Genomic DNA, 7,710 nt, shown 5'->3' on the forward strand with positions numbered 1-7,710 from the left:
GAGATTAAGCAAGAATACAAAGCCAGCAAACTGCAGAGAACGGGGGAAAAGAAACAGTCAAAAATATAACCAGTTCCTCAAACACACCATTGAAAAGACAAATCTCAGTATAATTAATCTCATTATCTAGAAAAAGAGACATGGGAATGGTTTCAGTTCTTGAAAGGGCTGTCAAAATTCAGATACAGAAGGATAATCCTTTGTGAAAGGCAGAGCTTGGATAGCCACCAGAATTCGAGAGACAGTTTATGGAAGATCAGAGGATAGCAGTGGACTAGATACAGGAAGCCAGCCCACAGGGACCAATTTAACAAGGGTCTTACTTCACTGCATCTTTCCTAAGGCAGTCCAAAAATAGCCCAGAAAAGCTTACTGCACTTGTCACTAAATCCCACCAACCTTTACACCCCACCGCTAAGGAAACCGTTCACTCCATTTTAAAAAGACCACCTTCCTGCAGGAGGAGATTGTCAATCTTTAGGGCCCTCTAGGAAGTCCAAAGGAGACACAGAGGGTCACCCTGGCTTTGATGGCCAAGGCAATCATGAGTGAGCATGGGGAAGGGGAAAAACCAGCACATAAGAATGGCCCTATTGCATCAGACCAATGGTCCATCTAGCCCAGTATCCCGTCTTCAGTGACTGGTGCCAAGTGCTTTAGAGGGAATGAATAGAACAGGGCAAGTGATCCATCCCCTACCAGAAGGTAGGACTGGATAACAGAGGTTAGGGACACCAAGAGCATAAGCCAAAATGGTCATATAGCCATTGAGGAACCTATCCTCCAGGTAATTCTCTTTTGAGCCCCCATTATATAGTTTTGGCCTTCACAACATCCCTTGGCAGTGAGTTCCACAGGTTGACTGCATTGTGTGAAGAGGTACATTCTTTTGTTGCTTTAGACAAAACGTCTATTAATTTCATTGGCGGACTCCTAGTTTTTAGTATGAGAAGGAGTTGTCTAGTCTTTCCCTACACCATTCATGATTTTATGGACCTCTCATATCCCAGTTGCATTCTGGGATGCAGTCCTGACCACTGGGGGGTGGGTCACCCCTCTGACATCTGGGTGCCTCAAAATGGTTTGCTGTTGTAGCTTCCAACCTGTGCTGTTCACAAAGAGCCTGAATGTCACACCTTGGTTTTCTGACCTGCCACAGCCCTGGTCTAGCAACTCTGACTCCAGCAGCAACACCGGTCATACCCTGGTCTCCAGCAGCTTGGTTACTACTTGCAGTGTGATCAGACATGTGTTTAATATCGGTCCAGGCGAGGGCTGGGCAGTGCAGAAAGTCAGTTGCCCTGTTGAGGGGCAATATTCAACAGTTGCCTACTTGAATTGTGGTTACTAAACAGTTGTGTTTAAACACCACTGGGTTGGTTTATATTAAAATAAATCAAGTACAAGATATTAGAAGTGGTTACAAGTGCTTCTTAGTAGCTAAAACTCAAGAAGGCAGAAATCCTCGCCACATGTTCAACAAGAGGGCTGACCAAGTTCACAGGTCAGGATCTCCCCTCCCCAAAGTCAAAAGGCTGCTTCCTCTGTCTTAGAGGGCCTGGGGTGTATTTGCCCCTCACTTTTACAGTCCACTCCCCCTTTGAAAGGCATTTTGGGGGGTTAGCCCTAGATAAAGTTCATTCCAGCTGCGAGAGCAGCATGAAATCATGTCTCTGAAACTGGTTGTTTGCTAAACTGCAGATTCATCTGTTCCTGCCCCCTTTATTGGGCGTTCTTTGGCACTTGACAGGTCATTGCAATCAACTTTGAGGACACCTGGTTGGCAGCATCAGCAGCTTGTCCTTTGTCTTTGAGGAAAGTTTTCCCCCCTCCCCAGACTCCTCTGGTAAACACATTTGTCATAATTTTGGCTTGCATTCATCATTCTGAAGACATTTCTCGTCACCTTTTATAAACAGACTGGTCCCACTAGTCTTTACTCTCTCCTCACATGGAAGCTGTTCCAAACCACTGATTGTTGTCCTAACTTTTCCAACTCAATAGTCGTGGAGCAACCAGAACAGCACACAGTATTCAAGGGGTGGGCATACCTTGGATTTATATAGTGGTATTATGCTATTTTACAGCCATCCTTTTCCCAATGGTTCCCTACGTTAGCCTAACCAACAGCCCTTGCCCAAAGGGGATCTTTGGGCTGAGTGTTTTACTGTTGTAAAACTTAAATTGCTGGGTTCCACCACTAAACAAGCAGAATCTAGCCTGGTGTGTAGATCCACTCAGTGTTAGGAGGAAGTCAATGGGAATGCTGATTACTTTGGGTCACACCCCCATGAGCCTTTTCATTCTGTAGGCCACCAGAATTAGTGAAAACATATGGACACAGAGGAACATTTTAGTCTTGTCCATAGACTAAGGGCAGGTCTAGAGTTATACTGAGCAATGTAACTCTAGAGACAGAGTTAAGCCAACCTACCCCCAGTGTCTATAGCACTAGATCAGCAGAAGAGACTTTCCTTGCCAGCCTACCTGCAGAGGTGGATTAACAATACCGATGGGCGACCCCTTGCAACGCTGTAGTGAGTGTCTACAGTGGAGCAGCTGCAGCTAGGAAGCTGTAGTGCTGAAAGTGTAGACAAGGCTTGGATATCTGTAGAATGACTGCTGCAAGACTTTGGATTTGCAGGTCGCACACACAAGCAGGACATAAGCCTGGCTGTCCCAAGACACAGAAGCTCAGCATTCCTGCCACAAACTTCCAAGCCCTTTGTTTTACAGGCCTCCTACCCCCTAGTTCAGAAGGAGAATGTCTCTGGAATCCTGCAGTTCAGACTGTTCCTGTGTACATCATGGGGTCACTTGCATCCCCTTTGCACAGGTAAGTTCCACATCTACCTTGCACTAGCACAAGTGACCACACAAGCTTCAGGGCAGAATGGACCCAGTATCTTTCTACAGACCACCAGAATTTCATTTGCAGCAACTTCAAATTAGGCAGTGGTCTTGACCTCCTGGCCATGCTAGAGGCCATTACCCCCATCCTATAGCACCAAGCATCAGTCTGAGCCCCACTTCTACACTGGATAGCAACAGCACACCAACAGAGCTGTTTTGGAAGAGTCCCTTCCCTAGGGAGACAATTGGATGGTCAAAGCGCTTTTCTCCTTGTGAGAACACACTGAAAATTACAGATGTCTATTTTGTGCCATTTCAACTGAAATTGTCAATTGTTTCAAGAAGGGCAGATTATAGGCTGTCAAGCAACCTGAAACTGAGCCAGCCAGGAAGCTTCATGATGTTAAGCCCCTGAAAACTAGTCAGCAGAATTAAAACCACACACACAGCCTGCATTTCTCCTCACACCCCCCTTGGCTATAGCTTGACAATAGCTGCAGAGAACAAGATAGAAAGAAAGGGAGTATTCTTCAGATGCCACTACTCCTGCTCAACACCGATTCACCTGCCACCTCAATACAGGGCACTTATCCCCATCCTGCTTTAGAGTTGCCTAGAGGAGTAGGCTGGGCCACTGGTCATTCTGGAAAGGGCAGGTGTCAATTTGGGCAATAGAGAATGCAGAACAGTGACCCAAAAGAGGCAGGAGTGCTGTGTCTTTAGCCCTAGAGGTAGCAGCCCAAGAGCCGGTTGCTAAGGGAAGGCTTGGTGAGCAGCCACAGAAAGCCTGTAAGAAGTGGGATCAGGGGCAAGAGACTGGCCTAGAGCGGTGATTCTCAACCAGGGGTATGTGTACCCTGGGGATATGCAGAGGTCTTCTGTGGGTACATCAACTCATCTGGATATTTGCCCAGTTTTACAACAGGCTACATCAAAAGCACAAGCAAGAAGTAAAATATCATACAGACAGTGACTTGTTTATACTGCTCTACACACTGAAATGTGAATACATTATATTCCAATTGATTTATTCTATAATTATATGGTAAAATGAGAACGTCAGCAATTTCAGTAATCGTGTGCCGTCATGCTTGTCTTTTTAGGTCTGATTTTGTAAACTGTTTAAGTGAGGCGAAACTTGGGGTATGCAAGACAAATCAGACTCCTGAACGGGGGACAGTCGTCTGGAAAGGTTGAGTGCCACTGGCCTAGAACAGCCATGCCCAAGCTGAGAAGCTGTGCAGTGTTGCAGGCCTGGGAGAGACCTCAGTTACTGTGGGACAATATTTGTGGGATTAGCGTAAGTAGGTAAACAATCTGTTCAAACCTTGTAATTAGCAGTGATGCTAACTAGCAGTTTTAGTTTCCCCAGACCTGAAGAAGAACTCCGTAAGCTCAAAAGTTTGACCAGAAGTTGGTCCAATTTAAAACCAAACAAAAAACCCTACTTCACCCACCATGTCTCTAATATCTTGGGCCCAATACTGCTACAACATTGTACACCACCTGGGAAGATTAAAAGTTGATTAGTTGCTAGGTATCTCCTCGGCCAGCTCTTTTAGGACTCTTGTTTCACGTTCCCAAGCTTCTCTGCACCTGAACGACAAACTTGTTTGAAGGGAAAGCAGAGATTGAAAGCAAGAAAATGAAAGTCATGAGACTTTAACCACTACCAAGTTGCTTTTGGTCTGACCATGTAAGCCTAAGACTGTCATGCCTCTTCTCCCCCCTGAGGTGTATGGGTTTGGAGACAGACTAAACCAGAGGGATTGGCTTTGCACTTTTGGACTGCCCTCGATAGGTGAAGTTTGGAGGTTCTCTACTTTGTAGAGAGCTTCCAATGCTTGTTAAGATATTTACATTCAGTCTTTCCTGCGGCCCTAGTAGAGGATCCTTTCGAGACTTTATTGGAGACCCACTTGGGCCAGTTGAGTCTAGTGATGAGCTGGTGTAACTGAAGATTTGCATCTTGGGCACTAAATGGCTGCCTCCCCCTCCACTCAAATGCCAAGTCTATTGGGGAGCAACAAAGTACATCTAGGGGGCAAGCCTGCCCCACCTGCCAAGCATTCTATTCTAATGAGTCCTGAGGCTCTAGGGAGAGCCAATGGTTAATAGGAACCGTCTCATGTATGCGGTGTAATTCACTACACCCTTCGGCTTGGTGGCGGTTCCAGCCTAGACCATAGGCAGAGAATCATGATTCAAGAGGATAGAGGCCAACTAGCTTGGACAAGTGAGAATTTGCTTTATCAGCAGGGGCAAAAGCAGCATTTCAGAGTCAACCCCAAAGCTGATCTTTCCCGACCCAGTTGGGAGACTGCTCTAGTTTCTGTAAGAGCTCGTTAGACATGGCCAAGAGCCCACTGCTGAGATGGCACCGGTGCCCTGCCACTGAGCCAGCAGCATTATGCAGTGCTGGGCTTGATCTGCAAGGAGGCAGCCTTAATTCTGTGTGAATAATGGGAAGTGGTTTTTTTTTTAAGCAATTCTGCAGTTCACTTAAGTGAGGGAGGAGAGATGCCCATGCCACCTGCATGCTAATCAGATTAGCACACCACCCGCCGTGCTGGGAGGGAAGGAGAATGAACACCCAGGAGTCTAGCAACTTGTTGGAAGACAGCATCAATCTGTGTTAAGAAGGGGCAGCTGTCACAAGAGGCAGCTGTTCAGGAATGCAGCTGGAAGCACTGCCCTCCCCGCTCCCTAGCGTGCCCCCAAATGCATTGTGTACTGACGCCGGCTGAATCTAGATTCAGCCAATGTGTGCTGTAAGCCAGCACATTTGACGAGACACTTCCTCCAACATCGCTAGTTCGATTTATAGAGTGCCACCGGGCCAGAGCAAGATGCAATTGAGAAGATTCTTCCTTTGACAAATAGGAAGAACTAGCCTCCAAAATCCCAGCGATCAGGTGTCAATATCACAGTGCTGATTTTTTAAGATCACTCTGTGGCTCAGGAGAATAAAAATCAAAAAACCCACACTCCCAACATTCACTGAGAATCTCAGCATTCTGCTGAGGGGCTAGAGTAGGGTGACCAGATGTCCTGATTTTATAGGGACAGTCCTGATTTTTTGGGTCTTTTTCTTATATAGGCTCCTATTAACCCCCACCCCCATCCTGATTTTTCACACTTGCTGTCTGGTCACCCTAAGCTAGAGAGAACGGTGGAGGAACCCATCCAGTGGGTTCTGCTGATGTCAAGCCTCAAGTTCGGAGCTCAGAACCCAGCCACAGGATGGAATTTCTTAGATGCAGTTCAAGACAGCCTGAATCTCTTCCTCAGAGAGCAGCACAACTGTGTTTGGAGTAACTGAGGGACTGCAGTTCCTCAGGACAAGTGGTGAGCATAAGTAATTCAGATACTTGTATAATGAAGACAGAATTTGTTGTGTCAGATCATTGCTTTGAGGACAATTGCTGCACCAGTTAGAGGCAGCATCTTAGACTAAGGTCCCTTCTTGTGTTAAGTGAGAGATTTCACAGCATACGCATAGGTGTCCTTACATAGACAGCCCGTTAGAGGACTGGGGAGACTGGAAATCAAAGCCCTGCGTTTATCCACATGGATATTGGAGGGGCATTTAAGGTCTACAGGCCCAACATTCCCAAGACAATGCATCTCATAGCAGTGTCTGAGCTCTTTAGTTAGTCTGCAGGGCAAGGGAAGGGAGGGTATTTTCAATCAATTGGGCAGCCCCCTTGGGATCCAAGCAGGGTTAGGTCAGGTCAGGTCAGGAATTCAATTCAAGAACTCAGGGCTTTGGGAAATGCTGTTGACAGTTTAAAGCAGCCATCTTCCCTTTGCAAGAACTGAGTTATTTGGCAGGAGGCAGTTTGCTGTTGGAGGTGAAGTTTTATGCCCTATCTGGAGAGGTCTGGCCTTCAGTGCAGGCTCTTTAAGGAGCAGCAGTGCCACTCTGGTCACCTAGACCAGAGTGATTTGGTTCTGCCTACCCAATGGTAGCCTCTCCTTGCAAAATTCACTAGCTTACTGTATCCTAGGAACAGTGGCTGAGTAAATGGTCCGATGGTGCCATCAGCAGGTGGGAATTGAACCTGGGGCCTCCGGCGCGGATACATGGAGCCTCTACTGCATGAGCTAAAAGCTCGATGGCTCTTAGCTACAGCTGTAGAGCAGACTCATTATCGCCAAGTGGTCTCGGTGCCACTAGATGCGACAGACACCACACCCAGGTGGTGTGTGGGTTACACCTGCAGTAACCCAGCCTACAGGAAAGGCTCTTCCCATGGGGGCTGGTAGAACATTTGAAGCCAATAGCTTTGTCCAAACAGATTCCGATGGGAAGTGTCGATTTGACAGAAAGGGTTTGTGGCCAACACCATGAAGAATGTTTTGACCAACAAGTTTTTGGAGTGATGAGGAGAGACTTGTTCCCAGGAGGAACTTCAGTGAAGACAAGGGAGGTTTTCAAACCAGCTCTTCCTCACTCCTGTTCCAGGGGGCTCAAGCCCTGAACCCCAAGAGACAACCCTTCCTAGATGCTAGGATTTGGTCTGACTGTCAGAGTTGGATCTTACTAAGCTCTTGGCCTCAGCAGGCCTGTGGAGCTCACTCCTGCTTGTGATCAGCTGTCACCATCGATGCCGACTCTGTGGGTGCTCAGCACCCACGTGCCTCCTGCCTGCCAGTGGCCCTGTGATCAGCACCTCCCCCCTCCTGCTGCAATCACCTGTCCCACAGCATACAGGAGGCACTGGGGGAGGGGGAAGAGGGACGAATGAGGGCCAGGCATGCTCAGGGGAGGGGTCAGAATGGGGCAGGGGGAGAAAGAGGCAAGGCAGGGCCTGGGGTAGAGCAACCCCTGGCACGTAAGAAACTTGATATGTA

This window comes from Terrapene carolina, unplaced genomic scaffold, assembly GCF_002925995.2.
Source record: "Terrapene carolina triunguis isolate 2854851 unplaced genomic scaffold, T_m_triunguis-2.0 Scaffold714, whole genome shotgun sequence".
Taxonomy (NCBI): Eukaryota; Metazoa; Chordata; order Testudines; family Emydidae; genus Terrapene; species Terrapene triunguis.